At 39.9% G+C, this 20,471-nt stretch overlaps 1 protein-coding gene across 1 annotated transcript in view; it reads right to left on the bottom strand.

The window, feature by feature from the left end:
• Positions 1-20,230, bottom strand: part of LOC108281728 (coiled-coil domain-containing protein 162-like) — a 53,809-nt gene extending 33,579 nt beyond the window's left edge. Inside the window, 1 exon segment of the mRNA XM_037727434.1 lies at positions 19,221-20,230. The gene's annotated coding sequence lies outside the window, so the exon portion shown is untranslated.
• Positions 20,231-20,471: the final 241 nt, after the last annotated feature.

The following is a 20,471-nucleotide window of genomic DNA, read 5'->3' as shown; positions in this document are numbered from 1 at the left end:
AAGAGACAAAGAGGGACATTACATAATGGTAAAAGGATCAATGCAACAAGAAGAGCTAACGATCCTAAATATATACGCACCCAATACAGGAGCACCCAGATACATAAGGCAAGCTCTTAATGACTTACAAAGAGACTTAGACTCCCACACAATAATAGTGGGAGACTTTAACACTCCACTGTCAATATTAGACAGATCAACAAGACAGAAAATAAACAAGGATATCCAGGACTTGAATTCATACCAGAACCAAGCAAACCTAATAGACATTTATAGGACTCTCCACCCCAAATCCACAGAATGTACATTCTTCTCAGCACCACATCACACCTACTCTAAAACTGACCACATAATTGGGAGTAAATCAGTCCTCAGCAAATGCAAAAAACGGAAATCATAACTGTCTCTAAGACCACAGTGCAATCAAGTTAGAACTCAGAATGCAGACACTAACTCAGAACCGCACAACTTCATGGAAACTGAACAACTGGCTCTTGAATGTTGACTGGATAAACAATGAAATGAAGGCAGAAATAAAGATGTTCTTTGAAACCAACAATAATGAAGACACAACATACCAGAATCTCTGGGACACATTTAAAGCAGTGTCTAGAGGAAAATATATAGCAATAAATGCCCATATGAGAAGCAAGGAAAGATCTAAAATCGACACCCTATTGTCAAAATTGAAAGAGCTAGAGAAGCAAGATCAAAAAAACTCAAAACCTAGCAGAAGACAAGAAATAACAAAGATCAGAACTGAAGGAGATAGAGACACAAAAAACCCTTCAAAAAAAAAAAATCAATAAATCCAGGAGCTGGTTTTTTGAAAAGATCAACAAAATAGACCACTAGCCGGATTAATAAAAAAGAAAAGAGGGAATAATCAAATAGATGCAATAAAAAACAATAAAGGGGATATCACCACAGATTCCACAGAAATACAAACTACCATCAGAGGTTACTATAAACAACTCTATGCACATAAACTAGTAAACCTGGAAGAAATGGATAAATTCCTGGACACTTGTAACCTCCTAAGCCTAAACCAGGAAGAAGTCAAAACCCTGAATAGACCAATAACAAGGGCTGAAGTTGAGGAAACAATTAATAGCCTACCAACCAAAAAAAGCCCAGGTCCAGATGGGTTCACAGCCGAATTCTAATAGACATACAAAGAGGAGCTGGTACCACTCCTTCTGAAACTATTCCAAACAAACCAAAAAGAGGGAATCCTTCCCAAATCATTTTATGAGGCCAACATCATCCTGATACCAAAACCTGGCAGAGACTCAATAAGAAAAGAAAGCTTCAGTCCAATATCCATGATGAACATAGAGGCAAAAATCTTCAATAAAATACTGGCAAGCCGATTGCAACAGCGCATCAAAAAGCTTATCCACCATGATCAAGTAGGATTCATCCCAGGGATGCAAGGCTGGTTCAACATATGCAAGTCTATAAACATAATCCACCACATAAACAGAACCAAAGACAAAAACCACATGATTATCTCAAATGATGCAGAGAAGGCCTTTGACAAAATTCAGCAGCCTTTTATCCTGAAAACTCTCAGTAAACTAGGTATTGACAGAACATATCTCAAAATAATAAAAGCTGTTTGTGACAAACCGAAAGCCAATATCATACTGAATGGGCAAAAACTGGAAGCATTCCCTTTGAAATCTAGCACTAGACAAAGATGCCCTCTCTCACCACTCCTATTCAATATAGTATTGGTAGTTCTAGCCAGAGCAATCAGGCAAGAAAAAGAAATAAAGGGTATTCAATTAGGAAAGGAGGAAGTCAATTTGTCTCTATTTGCAGACGACATGATTGAATATTTAGAAGACCCCATTGTCTCAGCCCAAAATCTCCTGAAATTGATAAGCAACTTCAGCAAAGTCTCAGGATACAAAATCAATGTGCAAAAATCACAAGGATTCCTATGCACCAATAAGACTTAAAGAGAGCCAAATCAAGAATGAACTGCCATTCACAATTGCTACAAAGAGAATAAAATACCTAGGAATACAACTAGCAAAGAATGTCAAGGACCTCTTCAAGGAGAACTACAAACCACTGCTCAACAAAATAAGAGAGGACACAAACAGATGGAGAAACAGTCCATGCTCATGGTTAGGAAGAATCAACATTGTGAAAATGGTCATACTGCCCAAAGTAATTTATAGATTCATTGCTATCCCCATCAAGCTACCAATGACCTTCATCACAGAATTGGAAAAAAACACCTTAAACTTCGTATGGAACCAAAATAGAGCCTGCATAACCAAGTCAATTATAAGCAAAAAGAACAAAGCTGGAGGCATCACACTACCTGACTTGAAACTATACTACAAGGCTACAGTAATCAAAACAGCATGGTACTGGTACCAAAACAGAGATATAGACCAATGGAACAGAACAGAGGCCTCAGAATAATGGCACATATCTACAGCTATCTGATCTTTGACAAACCTGACAAAAACAAACAATGGGGAAAATATTCCCTGTTTAATACATGGTTTTGGAAAAACTGGCTAGCCATGTGCAGAAAGCAGAAACTGGACCCCTTCCTGACAACTTACACTAAAATTAACTCCAGATGGATTAAAGACTTAAACATAAGACCTAACACCATAAACACCCTAGAAGAAAATCTAGGCAAAACCATTCAGGACATAGGCATAGGTAAGGATTTCATGACCAAAACACCAAAAGTATTGGCAACAAAAGCCAAAATAGACAAATGGGACCTAATCAAACTCCACAGCTTCTGCACAGCAAAAGAAACAGTCATTAGAGTGAATCGGCAACCAACATAATCTACAAAGAACTAAAACAGATTTACAAGAAAAAAAACAAGCCCATTCAAAAGTGGGCAAAGGAAATGAACAGACACTTTACAAAAGAAGACATACATGAGGCCAAAAATCATGAAAAAATGCTCATCATTACTGGTCATTAGATAAATGCAAATCAAAACTACATTGAGATACCATCTCACACCAGTTAGAATGGTGATCATTAAAAAATCTGGAGACAACTGATGCTGGAGGGGATGTGGAGAAATAGGAACAGTTTTACACTGTCAGTGGGAGCATAAATTAGTTCAACCATTGTGGAAGACAGTCTGGCGATTCCTCAAGGACCTAGAAATAGAAATTCCATTTGACCCAGCAATCCCATTACTGGGTATATATCCAAAGGATTATAAATCATTCTACTATAAGGACACGTGCACACAAATGTTAATTGCAGCACTGTTTACAATAGCAAAGACTTGGAACCAACTCAAATGCCCATCGATGATAGACTGCACAGGGAAAATGTGGCACATATACAACCATGGAATACTATGCAGCCATAAAAAACGATGAGTTCATGTCCTTTGTAGGGACATGGATGAACCTGGAAACCATCATACTCAGGAAACTGACACAAGAACAGAAATTCAAACACCGCATGTTCTCACTCATAGACGGATGTTGAACAATGAGAACACATGGACACAGGGAGGGGAGCATCACACATTGGGGTCTGTGGAGGGGGGAACTAGGGGAGGGACAGCAAGGGGTGGAGAGTTGGGGAGGCATAACATGGGGAGAAATGCCAGATATAGGTGATGGGGAGGAAGGCAGCAAACCACATTGCCATTTATGTACTTATGCAACATTCTTGCATGTTCTTCACATGTACCCTCAAACCTAAGATGCAATAAAAAAATATATATTTAAAAAAAAAAATATATATATATATATATATATATATATGCACCTAATACAGGAGAAGTAAGATTCATAAAGCAAGTTCTTAAAGACCTACAAAGAGACTTAGATTCCCACACAGTAATAGTGTAAGATTTTAACACCCTGCTGTCAATATTAGATACATCAATGAGAGAGAAAATTAACAAGGCCATCTAGGACTTGAACTCAGCTCTGGACCAAGCAGACCTAATAGACATTTACAGAACTCTCCATCCAAAGTCCACAGAATATACATTCTTCTCAGCATCATGTCACACTTTAAAATTGATCATATAATTGGAAGTGAAACACTCCTCAGTTTGCACTCCATGCAAAAGAATGGAAATCATAACAAACAGTTTCTCAGACCACACTGCAATCAAATTAGAACTCAGGATTAAGAGACTCACTCAAAACCACACAACTACATGGAAACTGAACAACCTTCTCCTGAATGACTACTGAATACATAATGAAATGAAGGCAGAAATAAAGATGTTCTTTGAAGCCAATGAGAATGAAGACACAATGTACCAGAATCTCTGGGACACATTTAAATCAGTGTATAAAGGGAAATTTATAGCACTAAATGTCCACAAGAGAAATGAGGAAAGATCTAAAATCGACACCCTAACATCACTATTAAAAGTTCTAGAGGAGCAAGATCAAACAAATTCAAAAGCTAGCAAAAGACAAGAAAGAAATAAGATCAGAGCAGAACTGAAGGACATAGATACATGAAAACCCTTAAAAAAAAAAAAANAAAAAAAAAATCAATGAATCCAGGAGCTGTTTTTTGAAAAGATCAACAAAACAGACCACTAGCCAGACTAATAAAGAAAAGAGAGAAGAATCAAATAGATGCAATAAAAAATGTTAAAGTAGATATCACCACTAATCCTACAGAAATACAAACTACCATCAGAGAACACTATAAATATCTCTGTGCAGATAAACCAGAAAATATACAAAAAAATAAATTCCTGTACACTTACACCCTCCCAAGACTAAACCAGGAAGAAGTCAAATCCCAGAATAGACCAATAACAAGATCTGAAATTGAGGCAGCAATTAATAGTCTACCAACCAAAAACGTCCAGGACCAGACGGGTTCACAGCCAAATTCTACTAGAAGTACAAAGAGGAGCCGGTACTATGCCTTCTGAAACTATTCCAGACAATACAAAAAGAGGGAATCCTCCCTAACTCATTTATTAGGTCAGCATCATCCTTATACCAAAACCTGGCAGAAAAACAACTAAAAAAGAAAATTTCAGGCCAATATTCCTGATTAACATTGATGCGAAAATCCTCAATAAAACACTGGCAAACTGAATCCAACAGAGCATCAAAAATTATTATCAAGTAGGCTTCATCCCTGGGATGCAAGGCTGTTTCAACATACACAAATCAATAAACATAATCCATCACATAAACAGAACCAAAGACAAAAACCACATGATTATCTCAATAGATGCAGAGAAGCCTTTGACAACATTCAACAGCCTTTATGCTAAAAACTCTCAATTAACTGGGTATTGATGGAACATCTCAAAATAAAAAGAGCTGTTTATGAGAAACCCACAGCCAATATACTGAATGGGTAAAAACTGGAAGCATTCCCTATGAAAACCTGCACAAGACAAAGATGCCCTCTCTCACCACTTCTATTCAATATAGTATTGAAAGTTCTGGTCAGGGCAATCAGGCAAGAGAAAGAAATGAAAGTATTGATTTAGGAAAAGAGGAAGTCAAATTGTCTCTTTTTGCAGATGACACAATTGTGTCTTCACACATTTAGAAGAACCCGTCATCTCAGCCCAAAATCTCCTTAAGCTGATAAGCAACTTCAGCAAAGTCTCAGGATACAAAATCAATGTGCAAAAATCACAAGCATTCCTATACACCAATAAGAGACAGACAGCCGAATCATGAGTGAGCTCCCATTCACAATTGCTACAAAGAGAATAAAATACTGAAGAATGCAACTTACAAGGGGCATGAAGGACCTCTTCAAGAAGAAATACAAACCACTGCTAAAGGAAATAAGAGAGAACAGAAACAAATGGAAAAATATTTCATGCTCATGTTTAGGAATAATCAATATCATGAAAATGACCATACCGCTCAAAGTAATTTATAGATTCAATGCTATCCCCATCAAGCTACCATTGACTTTCTTCACAGAATTGGAAAAAGCCACCTTATATTTCATATGGAACCAAAAAAGAACCCACATAGCCAACACAATCTTAAACAAACAAACAAACAAAAAGCTGGAAGCATCATGCTACCTGACTTCAAACTATACAACAAGGCTACGGTAATCAAAACAGCAGATATAGACCAAAACAGAGATATAGACCAATGGAACAAAGCAGAGGCTTCAGAATAATGGCACACATGTACAACTATCTGATCTTTGACAAACCTGACAAAAACGTGCAATGTGGAAAGGATTCCTTATTTAATAAATGGTGTTCAGAAAACTGACTAGCCATAAGCAGAAAGCTGAAACTGGATCCCTTCCTTACACATCATACAAAAATTAACTCCAGATGGATTAAAGATTTAAACGTAAGACCTAACACCATACAAACTCTGGAAGAAAACCTAGGCAATACCATTCAGGACATAGGCATTGGCAAGGACTCTATGACTAAAACACCAAAAGTAATAGAAACAAAAGCCAAAATAGACAAATAGGATCTAAGTAAACTAAAGAGCCTCTGCCCAGCAAAAGAAACTATCATTAGAGTGAACCAGCAACCAACAGAATGGGAAAAAAATTTTGCAATCCACCCATCTGACAAAGGGCTAATATCCAGAATCTACAAAGAACTTAAATTTACAAGAAAAAAGCAAACAACCCCATCAAAAAGTGGGCAAAGGATATGAACAGACACTTTTCTAAAGAAGACATTTATGCAGCCAACAAACATATGAAAAAAAGCTCATCAACACTGGTCATTAAAGAAATGCAAATCAACACCTCATTGAGATACCATCTCATGCCAGTTTGAATGGTGATCATTAAAAAATCAGGAGACAACAGATGCTGGAGAGGATGTGGAGAAACAGGAATGCTTTTACACTGTTGGTGGGAGTGTAAACTAGTTCAATCACTGTGGAAGAGAGTGTGGCAATTCCTGAAGGATGTAGAAATAGAAACTCCATGTGATCTAGCAATCTCATTAATAGGTATATACCCAAAGGATTATAAATCATTCAATTATAAAGACACATGCATATGTATGTTTACTGCAGCACTGTTCACAATACAAAAAACTTGGAGCCAACCCAAATGCCCATCAACAATAGACTGGATAAAGAAAATGTGGCACATATACACCATGGAATACTATGCAGCCCTAAAAAGGAATGAGTTCATGTCCTTTGCAGGGACATGGATAGAGCTGGAAACCATCATTCTCAGCAAACTAACACAAAAACAGAAAGCTGAACACCACATGTTCTCACTCATAAGTGGGTGTTGAGCAATGAGAACAAATGGACACAGGGAGGGGAACATCACACGCTGGGGCCGGTCGGGGTGGGGGCTAGGGTAGGGATAGCATTAGTAAGAATACCTAATGTAGATGACAGTGTGATGGATGTAGCAAACCAACATGACACATGTATAGCTATGTAACAAACCTGCACATGTACTCCAGAACTTAAAGAAGAAAAAAATACAAAATAAAAAAGTTACAGATTAAGATTATTGACCCAGTTCTGCCCAGTTAGCAGCACTGCCTTCCACTGGGCTGTTTCGTCACTGCCATTCAAACCTGAACCATGATGGATGACACTGGGCGGAAGAGCAGCAGATTACCCCAGGGATTCTTCAAGAGAACCATCGTGGGGCGAAGCATGGCAAGCACTGGGCCTTGTCACAGCCAAAATCTGGGTCTGCAGCCTCCCAGCAGCAATTGCATTTCTGTGGTTTGCTTCATCTTGGAATCCCTCATAACAATTTGTTTAATATCAGGCACACACTATGTATTTTGAGGATGTTTCTAAAACACCCATATCTGCTGACAAAACACTTCAGTAGGCTGGGGAGTGGTGGCGCACACCAGTAATCCCGGCACTTGGCTTCTCTGGGAAGCCAAGGGGGGGCAGATCACTTGAGGTCGGGAGTTCAAGACCAGCCTGGGCAACATGGTGAAACCATGTGTCTACTAAAAATACAAAAATTAGCCAGGTGTGGTGGCATGTGCTTGTAATCCTAGCTGCTTAGGAAGCTGAAGCAGGAGCACCACTTGAACACAGGAGGCAGAGGTTGCAGTGAGCCAAGGTCACACTATCATTCAGGATGATGCAGATGGAGATGGCTGGAAGAGTGAGTTCCCTGTCACTGCAGATGATCCAGAAGAGACTAGAATTCTACCAGGCACATACTTTGGAGGAGCTAGAGCATCCTGAGGACCCTGACTTCAAGACACTGGCAGGCTGACACCATCCTCTTCGAGTGTGCCCAGAGTGTCAGGTGTACCTGATATGGGTTTGCCCTGCCTACTGACATCCATACTTCTTTCCTACAAGACCTCAATGTTGGGGTGAAGCATACAGATAAGAGATGAGAAGAACCGGAGTCACAAAACTATTGTTTTTATTGTGTTAAACATAAAATTTGGCACTATACCATTTTAAGGGTACAGTTCAATGGCATTAGATAAATTCACACTGTAGTGCAATTATCACCACCATCCACTGCCAGAACTCTTCAGCTTATAAAATGAAAACTCTGTGCCCAATAACAATAATTACCCATTCCTTCCTCTGAGCTCCTGGCAACCACCACCCTTTCTGTCTCTATGAATTTGGCTACTCTAGGTACCTCGTTTAAGTGGAATCATAGAGTATTTTGCTTTTGTGACTGGCTTATTTCACTTAGCAATACTATCTGCAAGGTTCATCCATATTGTAGCATGTATCAGAATTTCCTTTTTTTTTTTTTTTTTTTTTTTTTTTTTTTTTTTTTTTTTTTTTTTTTTTTTTTTTTTTTTTTTTTTTTTTTTTTTTTTTTTTTTTTTTTTTGAGATGGAGTCTCACCCTGTCACCCAGGCTCCATGGCACAATCTCAGCTCACTGCAACTTCCACCTCCTGGATTCAAGAGATTCTCCTGCCTCAGCCTCCCAGATAGCTGGGACTACAGGCACATGCCACCACACCTGGCTAATTTTTCATTTTAAGTAGAGATGGGGTTTCACCATGTTAGCCAGGCTCATTTCAAACTCCTGGCCTTAAGTGATCCGCACACCTTGGCCTCCCAAAGTGCTGGGATTACAGGTGTGAGCCACCATTCCTGGCCAGCATTTTCTTCCTTTGTAAGGTGAGCCAGAAAAATTTTTGATTCATTTTTCTGATATACCCCAACCTGACCCCCATCTCAAGAATGGGAAACCATTCCACCCTCTCACCAAAGTACCTAGTACCATGATTGTTTATAATTGAATGCTTAAATGAATACATGTAAGTCATCAAGTTCTGAGGAAAAACATAACCCCAAACCAAGCTTGTGAATTCTCTACCTCGTAAGAACTGAGATGTGTATTATAAAATAATGGAGAACATTTGAAAAACTTGGAAAAATGTAAATTTGGAGAAAACATTAAAAAAATGAAGCACATTTTGCCAAGTCAGATTTCTGTAAATGGTTGAGTTTCAAAGAAAACTGGATTCATAGTTACCTAAAAGCACTTGTTAACACTCCTCAAAACTGTTTCGGTCAAATATCTACATCTACTCTCTTATCCTGCCTTTTCAGTGGGTTCCTTTGGTTTAGCAAGGCACTTCCTGCCGAGAATAAACATGTTTCAAAACTCCAAGAACTGGGTATATGCATGTGTGCATGTATTAAATGTATATTACTGTTAAATATAATATATAAAGTTGTTGTGGATTTAAATTTTTTTCTAGAAGGACACACATAGGTTGCTGAAGCTGGCTTCCTTTGCAGAGAGGAAGCTGTGGAGTGGGGATGGGTGAAAATGCCACCTTTCTGTGCTGTTGGCTTTTTTGAATACACTACATTTTAATGTTTTCTAGGTAACAGCATTACAGGCTATTTTAGCTTTCCTCATGTAGGCTTTCCATACTAACAAATCAATAACAGAAAATGTTGCTAAAAATCAACTCATTCATAAACTCCAAAGTTACTTTAAAAATTGCTTAAATTTGAAATGTGCCAACATATATATTCTAATTACTCAGATCTTTACTAGAAATCAGTTTTTTTCCAAAATTAAAAACTAATGATTACAACTGGGCATGGTGGCTCACATCTGTAGTCCCAGCACTTTGAGGAGGCTGAGGCGGGTGGATCACCTGAGGTCGGGAGTTTGAGACCAGCCTGGCCAACATGGCAAAACCCCATCTCTACTAAAAATACACAAAAATTAGCTAGGTGTGGTGGCACGTGCCTGTAGTCTCAGTGACTTGAGAGGCTAAGGCAGGAGAATCGCTGGAACCCAGGAGGCAGAGGTTGCAGTGAACCAAGATCGTGCCAGTACACTCAAGCCTGGGAGGCTCCATCTCAAAAAAAAAAAAAAAAAAGAAAGAAAGAAAGAAAAGAAAAAACTAAACAACTACACTGGGCACAGTGGCTCACTCCTGTAATCCCAGCACTTTGGGAGGCTGAGGCGGGTAGATCACAAGGTCAGGAGTTTGAGACCAGCCTGGCCAACACAGTGAAACCCTGTCTCTACTACAATACAAAAATTAGCCGGGCATGGTGGTGCATGCCTGTAGTCCCAGCTACTTGGGAGGCTGAGGCAGGAGAATGAATTGAACCTGGGAGGCGGAGGTTGTGGTGAACTGAGATCCCACCACTGCACTTCCACTGCACTCCAGCCTGGGCAACAGAGCAAAACTTTGCCAAAACAAAACAAAATAAAAAACAAAAAACCCAAACAACTAACGATCGCTATTTTGGGCTTAGCTTCAGTATTCATATCATTCATCCTAATGCTTCCCTTATTAGTGCTTCCCTAATAAGGGAAGCATTAGGAGAGGTGTTAAATGAGAAAGTCTTTCTTGTTTGTGACTATGTTATAAAAACCAACAGAATGACTAATTTTCAGTACATACCTCTACTCCGTCATCCTGATAATTCTGCATTAATCTCTGTATACATTTTTCAACTATTTGTGGTCTTGAGACTGAAAAGCTTTCTTTCATAACTTGGTGTTTCCAGAGATCTAGGCGGAAAACATACCAGCTCTAGTACCACAAAACTTTGAGCTGTCATTAATGGCTATAAAATGGCAACTCTCTGAGAACATGGAACACAATAAGCTGTTTCCAAACACAACTGTCCCTTGATACACACAGGAAACTGGTTCCAGGAACACGCTCAGATCCTGAATCCATACATAGTCAAGTGCTGCAGTCAGCTCTGTGAAACTCGTGGACACAAATATCTGCCCTCTGTACACGTGGTTTTCACATCCTGAATGCTGTATTTTCTATCTTTGTCTCGTTGAAAAAAATCTGTGTATAAGTGGACCTGCACAGTTCAAACCGTGTTGTTGAAGGGTCAAATATATACAAAAACTAATGGGGGCTGGGTAGCTGAGGATCCAGGACCCTCTGGAACATGAGAACTAGGAAGATCTCTAACCTGACTCCTAATGCAAAGATTTGGAAGAGCATCTATGAAATCCAGGGAACAATATTCATTACTATAACTAAAAAACCGAAATCAAATATTGGTATTAATCCTACATGTTTATTTTTATAAAGGCCTTCTATGTCTCTGATAAGTATTTTGATCTAAGACAATGATCAGAAATAAATGACAAGCTATTATATTTATCTGCGTAAGTTCCTAGTGCTACAGAGCAAAATTAACTTGAATATATAGTAATAAAAAGGAGAGGAAATTTGGAAGAGAGTTACAGATTAGAAATGTTGACAGACTGGGAGATTGCTGGCAAGATGGCCAAATAGGAACAGCTCTGGTGCGCAGTTCCCAGCAAGATTGACGCAGAAGGTGGGTGATCTCTGCATTTCCAACTAAGGTACCTGGTTCATCTGATTGGGACTGGTTGGACAGTGGGTGCAGCCCAAGTAGGGCAAGCCAAAGCAGGGTGGGGTGTTGCCTCAGCCTGAAAGCACAGGGGGCCAGGGAACTCCCTCTCCCAGCCAAGGGAAGACATTAGGGATTGTCCCCTACACTCCAGCCCAGATACTGCACCTTTCTCATGGTCTTCACAACCTGCAGACCAGGCGATTCCTTCTGGTGCCTACAACACCAGGGCCCTAGATTTCCAGCACAAAATTGGGTAGCCATTTGGGAAGACACTGAGCAAGCCACAGCAGGTTTTTTTTTTTTTTTTTTGTCATACTTCAGCGGCACCTGGAACACCAGCGAGACAGAACCATTCACTCCCCTAGAAAGGGGGTTGAAGCCAGGGAGTCAAGTGATCTGGCTTGGTGGGCCCCACCTCCATAGAGACCAGCAAGCTTAGATCCACTGGCTTGAAATTCTTGCAGCCAGCACAGCAATATGAGCTCAACCTGGGACATTGGAGGTTGGTGGGGGGAGGGGCACCCGCCATTGCTGAGGCTGGAGTAGGCAGTTTCAACCTCAGAGTGAAAACAGTTTTGCCTGCAAGTTCAAACTGGGCAGAGCCCGTGGTAGCTCAGCAAGGCCTCTGCAGGCAGACTGTGTTACTAGACTCCCTCCTTGCTGGGCAGGGCATCTCTGAAAAAAGGCAGCACCCTATCAGGGACTTATAAATAAAGCCCTGACCTTCCTGGGACAGAGCACCTGGGAAAAGGGGCAGTTGTGGGTACAGCTACAGCAGACTTAACTGTCCCTGCCTGGCAGCTCTGAAGAGAGCAACAGATCTTCCAGCACAGCATTCAAGCTCTAATAAGGGACAGACCAGCACCTCAAGTGGCTCCCTGACCCCCGTGTATCTTGACTGGGAAATACTTCCCAGTAGGGACCAACAGACACCTTATACAGTAGAGCTTTGGCTGGCATCTGGCAGGTACCTTTCTGAAACAAAGCTACCAGAGGAAAGAACAGGCAGCAATCTTTGTTGTTCTACAGCCCCTGCTGGTGATTCCCAGGCAAGCAGGGTCTGGAGTGGATCTCTAGCAAACTCCAGCAGACCTGCAGCAGAGAGGTCTATTCAAAGGAAAACTAACAAACAGCTTCAATATTAACAGAAAGGATGTCCATTCAGAGACCCCATGCAAAGGTCACTAATTTCAAAGACCAAAGGTAGATAAATCCATGAAGATGGGAAGAAACCAGTGCAAAAAGGCTGAAAATTCCAAAAACCAGAATGCCTCTTCTCCTCCAAGGGATCACAACTCCTCGCCAGCAAGGGAACAAAACTGGACAGAGAATGAGTTTGACAGAAGCAGGCTTAAGATGCTGGATAATAACAAACTCCTCCAAGCTAAAGGAGCATATTCTAACCCAATGCAAGGAAACAGAATATTGAAAAAAGGTTAGAAGAAATGCTAACTAGAATAACCAGTTTAGAGAAGAACATATATGACCTGATGGAACTGAAAAACACAGCACAAGAACTTCATGAAGCACACACAAGTTTCAATAGTTGAATCAATCAAGTGGAAGAAAGGATATCAGAGATTGAAGATCAACTCAATGAAATAAAGTGAGAAGACAACATTAGAGAAAAAGAGTGAAAAGAAATGAAAAAAGCCTCCAAGAAATATGGGATTACATAAAAAGACCAAATCTATGTTTGATCAGCGTACCTGAAGGTGACGGGGAGAATGAAACCAACTTGTAAAACACTCTTCAGGATATTATCCAGGAGAACTTGCCCAATCTAGCAAAGCAGGCCAACATTCAAATCCAGGAAATATAGAGAACACCACAAAATACCCCTTGAGAAGAACAACCCCAATATACATAATCGTCAGATTCACCAGGGTTGAAATGAAGGAAAAAATGCTAAAGGCAGCCAGAGAGAAAGGTCAGGTTACCCACAAAGGGAAGCCCATCAGACTCACAGCAGATCTCTCAGCAGAAACCATATAAACCAGAAGAGAGTGAGGGCCAATATTCAACATTCTTAAAGAAAAGAATTTTCAACATAGTATTTTATATCCAGCCAAACTAAGCTTCATAAGCTAAGGAGAAATAAAATCCTTTATGGACAAGCAACTGCTGAGAGATTTCGTCACCATCAGTCCTGCCTTACAAGAGCTCCTGAAGGAAGCACTAAATATAGAAAGGAAAAACTGGTACCAGCCACTGCAAAATTATACCAAATTGTAAAGACCATTGACACTATGAAGAAACTGCATCAACTAATGGGCAAAACAACCAGCTAGCATCATAATGGCAGGATCAAATTCACACATAACAATATTAATCTTAAATATAAATGGGCTAAATGCCCTAATCAAAAGACGCAGACTGGCAAATTAGATAAACAGTCTCTGATAAGACAGCCTTTAAACTAACAAAGATCAAAAGAGACAAAGAAGGATATTATAAAATGGTAAAGGGATCAACATAACAAGAAGAGCTAATGATCCTAAATATACATGCACCCAACACAGGAGCACCCAGACCCATAAAGCAAGTTCTTAGAGGCCTACAAAGACAAAAACTCTTACACAATAATAGTGGAAGATTTTAACACCCCACTGTCAATATTAGACACATCAACAAGATAGAAAATTAACAAGTATATCTTGGACTTGAACTCAGCTCTGGACCAAGCAGACCTAATAGACATTTACAGAACTCTCCACCCCAAATCCACAGAATACACATTCTTCTCAGCACCATATGGCACTCATTCTAAAATTGATCACATAATTGGAAGTAAAACACTCCTCCACATATGCAAAAGAATGGAAATCATAACAGTCTCTCAGACCACAGTGCAATCAAATTAGAACTCAGGATTAAGAAACTCACTCAAAACCACACAACTACATAGAAACTGAACAACCTTCTCCTGAATGACTACCGAACACATAATGAAATGAAGGCAGAAATAAAGATGTTCTTTGAAACCAATGAGAATGAAGACACAACATACCAGAATCTCTGGGACACATTTAAGTCAGTGTATAGAGGGAAATTTATAGCACTAAATGTCCACAAGAGAAATGAGGAAAGATCTAAAATCGACACCCTAACATCACAATTAAAAGAACTAGAGGAGCAAGATCAAACAAATTCAAAAGCTAGTAGAAGACAAGAAAGAACTAAGATCAGAGCAGAACCAAAGGGCATAGAGACACACACACATACACAAAAAAAACCCTTCAAAAAATAAATGAACCCAGGGCCTGGTTTTTTTTTTTTTTAAAGATCAACAAAATAGATAGGCTGCTAGCCAGGCTAATAAAGAAGAAAAAAGAGAAGAATCGAATAGATGCAATAAAAAATGTTAAAGGGGATATCACCACCAATCCCACAGAAATACAAACTACCATCAGAGAACACTATAAACACCTCTGTGCAGATAAACCAGAAAATCTAGAAAAAATAGATAAATTCCTGGACATTACACCCTCCCAAGACTAAAACCGGAAGTAGTCGAATCCCTGAATAGACCAATAACAAGATCTGAAGTTGAGGCAGCAATTAACAGCCTGCCAACCAAAAACGTCCACGACCAGATGGGTTCACAGCCAAATTCTACTAGAAGTACAAAGAGTAGCTGGTACCATTTCTTCTGAAACTATTCCAAACAATACAAAAAGAGGGAATCCTCTCTCACTCATTTTGTTAAGCCAGCAACATCCTGATATCAAAATCTGACAGAGACACAACTAAAAAAGAGAATTTCAGGCCAATATCCCTGATGAGCATCAATGCAAAAATCCTCAATAAAATACTGGCAAACAAAATCCAGCAGCACATCAAAAAGCTTATCCATCATGATCAAGTTGGCTTCATCCCTGGGATGCAAGGCTGGTTCAAGATATGCCAATCTGTAAATGTAATCCGTCAAATAAATAGAACCAAAGATAAAAACCACATGATTACCTTAATAGATACAGAGAAGGCCTCCGACAAAATTCAACAGCCCTTTATGCTAAAAACTCTCAATAAACTAGTTATCAATGGAACATATCTCAAAATAATAAGAGCTATGTATGACAAACCCTAAATGGGCAAAAACTGGAAGCATTCCCTATGAAAACACGCACAAAGCAAGCATGCCCTCTCTCACCACTCCTATTCAAGACAGTATTGGAAGTTCTGGCCAGGGCAAGCAGGCAAGAAAAAGAAATAAAGGTATTCAATTAGGAAAAGAGGCAGTCAAATTGTCTTTTTTTGCAGAGGACATGATTGTATATTTAGAAGACTCCATCATCTCAGCCCAAAATCTCCTTAAGCTGATAAGCAACTTCAGCAAAGTCTCAGGATACAAAATCTATGTGCAAAAATCACAAGCATTCCTATACACCAATTACAGACAGCCAAATCATGAGTGAGCTCCCATTCACAATTGCTACAAAGAGAATAAAATACCTAGGAATACAGCTTACAAGGAAGGTGAAGGACCTCTTCAAGGAGAGCTACAAACCACTGCTCAAGGAAATAAGAGAGGACACAAACAAATGGAAAAACATTCCATAATCATGGTTAGGAAGAATCAATATTATGAAAATGGCCATACTGCCCAAAGTAATTTACAGATTCAATGCTATCCCCATCAAGCTGCCACTGACTTTCTTCACAGAATTAGAAAAAAAACACCTTAAATTTCATATTGAACCAAAAAAGAGCCTGCAAAGCCAAGACAATCCTAAGTAAAATTTAAAATAAACAAACAAACAAAAAAAGCTGGAGGCATCATGCTTCTTGACTTCAAACTATACTACAAGGCTACAGTAATCTAAACAGCATTATACTGGTACCAAAACAGAGATATAGACCAATGGAACAGAACAGAGACCTCAGAATAATGCCACACATCCACAACCACCTGATCTTTGATAAACCTGACAAAAATAAGCAATGGGGAAAGGATTCCCTGTTTAATAAACGGTGTTGGGAAAACTGGCTAGCCACATGCAGAAGGCTGAGGCTGGATCCCTTCCTTACACTTTATACAAAAATTAACTCCAGATGGATTAAAGATTTAAACATAAGACCTAACACTATAAAAACTCAAGAAGAGGCCGGGCGCGGTGGCTCAAGCCTGTAATCCCAGCACTTTGGGAGGCCGAGGCGGGTGGATCACGAGGTCAAGAGATCGAGACCATCCTGGTCAACATGGTGAAAACCCGTCTCCACTAAAAATACAAAAAATTAGCTGGGCATGGTGGCGTGTGCCTGTAATCCCAGCTACTCAGGAGGCTGAGGCAGGAGAATTGCCTGAACCCAGGAGGCGGAGGTTGCAGTGAGCCAAGATCGCGCCATTGCACTCCAGCCTGGGTAACATGAGTGAAACTCCGTCTCAAAAAAAAAAACAAAACTCAAGAAGAAAACCTAGGCAATACTATTCAGGACATAGGCATGGGCAAGACTTCCTGACTAAAAAAGCAATGGCAACAAAAGCCAAAACAGACAAATGGGATGTAATTAAACTAAAGAGCTTCTGCACAGCAAAAGAAACTATCATTAGAGTGAACAGGCAACCTACAGAATAGGAGAACATTTTTGCAATCTACCCACTTGACAAAGGGCTAATATCCAGAATCTACAAAGAAGTAAAACAGATTTACAAGAAAAAAAAAAACAGTTTTTAAATGAAAAAAACAACCCCATCAAAAAGTGGGCAAAGGATATGAACAGACACTTCTCAAAAGAAGACATTTATGCAGCCAACAAACATATCAAAAAAAGGCTCATCATCACTGGTCATTAGAGAAATGCAAATCAAAACCACAATGAGATACCATCTCATGCCAGTTTGAATGGTAATCATTAAAAAATCAGGAGACAAGAGATGCTGGAGACGATGTGGAGGAATAGGAACACTTTTACACTGTTGGTGGGAGTGTAAACTAGTTCAACCATTGGGGAAGACAGTATGGTGATTCCTCAAGTATCTAGAAATAGAAATACTATTTGACCCAGCAATCCCATTACTGGGTATGTACCCAGAGGATTATATCATTCTGTTATAAAGACACATGCACATGTATGTTTATTGTGGCACTGTTCACAATACAAAAGACTTGAAACCAACCCAAATGCTCATCAGTGATAGCCTGGATAAAGAAAACGTGGCACATATACACCATGGAATACTATGCAGACATAAAAAGGGATGAGTTCATGTCCTTTGCAGGGACATGGATAAAGCTGGAAACCATCATTCTCAGCAAACTAATACAAGAAGGGAAATCCAAACACCACATGTTCTCACTTGTAAGTGAGAGCTGAGCAATGAGAACACATGGACACAGAGAGGGGAACATCACACACTGGGGCCTGTCGGGGGGTAGGGGGCTGGGGAGGAATAGCATTAGGAGAAATACCTAATGCAGATGATGGGGTGAGGGATGCAGCCAACCACCATGGCACGTGTATACCGATATAACAATTATACTTAAGGTATAATTTTTAAAAAGAAAAAAAAATGTTGATAGACTGAACTTTAGCTCTAATATTGAAGCAGCAATATGGCTAACACAGATGAGATGAGGTATCTACAAATTTCACTTGAGGCAAGGAGTTCAGGCCAGTCTGGGCAACATAGTGAGACTCCATCTCTACAAAACATTTAAAATAGACAGGCTTGGTAGTGAAATGCCTGTAGTCCTAGCTACCTGGGAGGGTAAGGTGGGAGAATCGCTTGAGCCCAGGAGTTCAAGGCTATAGTGAACCATGATTATATCACTGCACTTCAGCCTGGGGAACAGGTTGAGACCCTCTCTCTTAAAAAAAATTAATTTTTAAAGAAAATAACCAGAGTTATTCAGAGAAACATTGTTTATGACAGTAAAAGCTTGGAAGCACACAGGTGTCCACCCTTCAGGGCATAGTTACTTAAACTATGGCACAGCCTTCCAATGAAATAGTATGCAGCTGTGAAAAAGAGAAAATTCTCCACATACTGTTATGAAAAGCAGCACAGGTTGTTAGAAAAATGCAAGGTGCGGGACAGTGGCCATAAAATGCTACCTTTTATAAGAAATGCCTCTGTGTTAGCCATATTGCTGCTTCAATCTTGGAGCTAAAGGTTTTTTTTGCTTTTTTATTATACTTTATCATAACTACAATGATAACAAAGGGGGAGGCTATCCCCTCAAGCCTACTAGGATTACTACCCCAGAAATTCCACTTTCTTCTCTATCATTCCTCCCCTCTTTCCCGGATCACTCACAATAGTACACATTATTTCTCCTATCTCATAAAATCCTTACTCTTGACTCCACTATACCCATTAGCTATTGCCTCATTTCTTTGTACCCTTTTGTGGCAAAACTCCCAGAAAAAGAAGTCTACATTTAAACTGTCTTCGACTTCTTACAAATTCCCTCTTAACCCCACTTACCTGGTTTTCACCTCCACCACTTCACTGAAACTGATTTTGGCATAAACAACCAGTGATTTTCACGCGGCTAAAGCCAGTGGTTTTACTCAACCACCAGCAGCGTTTCACACAATTTGTCACTTTCTCCTGCCTGAGAAACCGCCTTCACTAGGCATTGGGACACTGCAGTGCCCTAGTTTTCCTGTTTGTTCCTTCTATTTCCTCTAGACGTCTTTTGCTATTTCTCTTCCCCCGCCACCCTCAGCTGTTAACATTAGAGTGTCCCAGGGCTCAGCGCTGGTCCACCTCCTCACTTCTATATATATTCACTCCCTTGGCATTCTCATCTCGTCTCACAGCTAAATACCATTCACATCCTGACAACTCGCAAATTTAGATCCAATACCCACTTGGCATGTCTTCTTGGATGTCTAAAAGGCATTCAAAACTTAATTTGTGCATAATCAAATTCCCAATCTTCCCTCCCTAACTTGCTTTTCAGTTTTCCTCTCAGCTGATAGAAATCTATTGTCCCAACGTCTTCCCAGCTGAAAACGTTAGAGTCATAATTAACTCTTGTTTCTCCCACACCTAATAATACTCAACTCATTAGTGCTTACTTCACAATAAGCCCGGAGTCTGACCACTGACTACTTCTACTGCTCCCAACTTTAAGGCACCATCATTCCTTTCTTAAGTTATTGCAATAACCTCCACACCAGCTTCTTTCTTTTTTCACCTTTTCTTCCTTCACAGCCTATTCTCTACACCTTAGCCACAGAGATTCTGTCGATATGTAAACCAGATCATGACGCTCAGAATCTGAGACTGGGTCCCCACTGCATTCAGAGTAAACAAAAGGCTGAAAAGGCTTTGCATGGTCTGTTCTCCTTTCCCCTCCCTCTCTGACTTCAATGCTTACCACTTTCCCTCACGGTCTCCCCTCCAGTCGCACGTAGGTCCTTGCTATTCCTTGAATACAATAGGCATGCTCTGCGTAGGGCCTTTGTATGACTTGTTCCTTCTGTCTGGAATGCTCTTCCCTCGGATACCCTCATAGCTCAATTCCTCACCTTATTTCAAACTTCTGCTCAAAACATCACTCACTCAGTGAGGTCTACCCTAATCACCTCATTTAAAATTGCAATGGGCCCTCTTCAAACCTCCGCGCCGCCACCCTCCCTTACTCCATTACTTTCTGTTTTCTTATGTTATTGCTTGTCTACCCCTTCCCAGGTTATAAACCAAATGCAAGGAAGAATTTTTGCTCCA

The sequence above is a fragment of the Cebus imitator genome, unplaced genomic scaffold (genome assembly GCF_001604975.1).
Source record: "Cebus imitator isolate Cc_AM_T3 unplaced genomic scaffold, Cebus_imitator-1.0 Scaffold231, whole genome shotgun sequence".
In the NCBI taxonomy this organism is placed as follows: Eukaryota; Metazoa; Chordata; class Mammalia; order Primates; family Cebidae; genus Cebus; species Cebus imitator.
The sequence above is the reverse complement of the archived record's forward strand: the minus strand, read 5'-3'. Positions and strand labels throughout refer to the sequence as shown.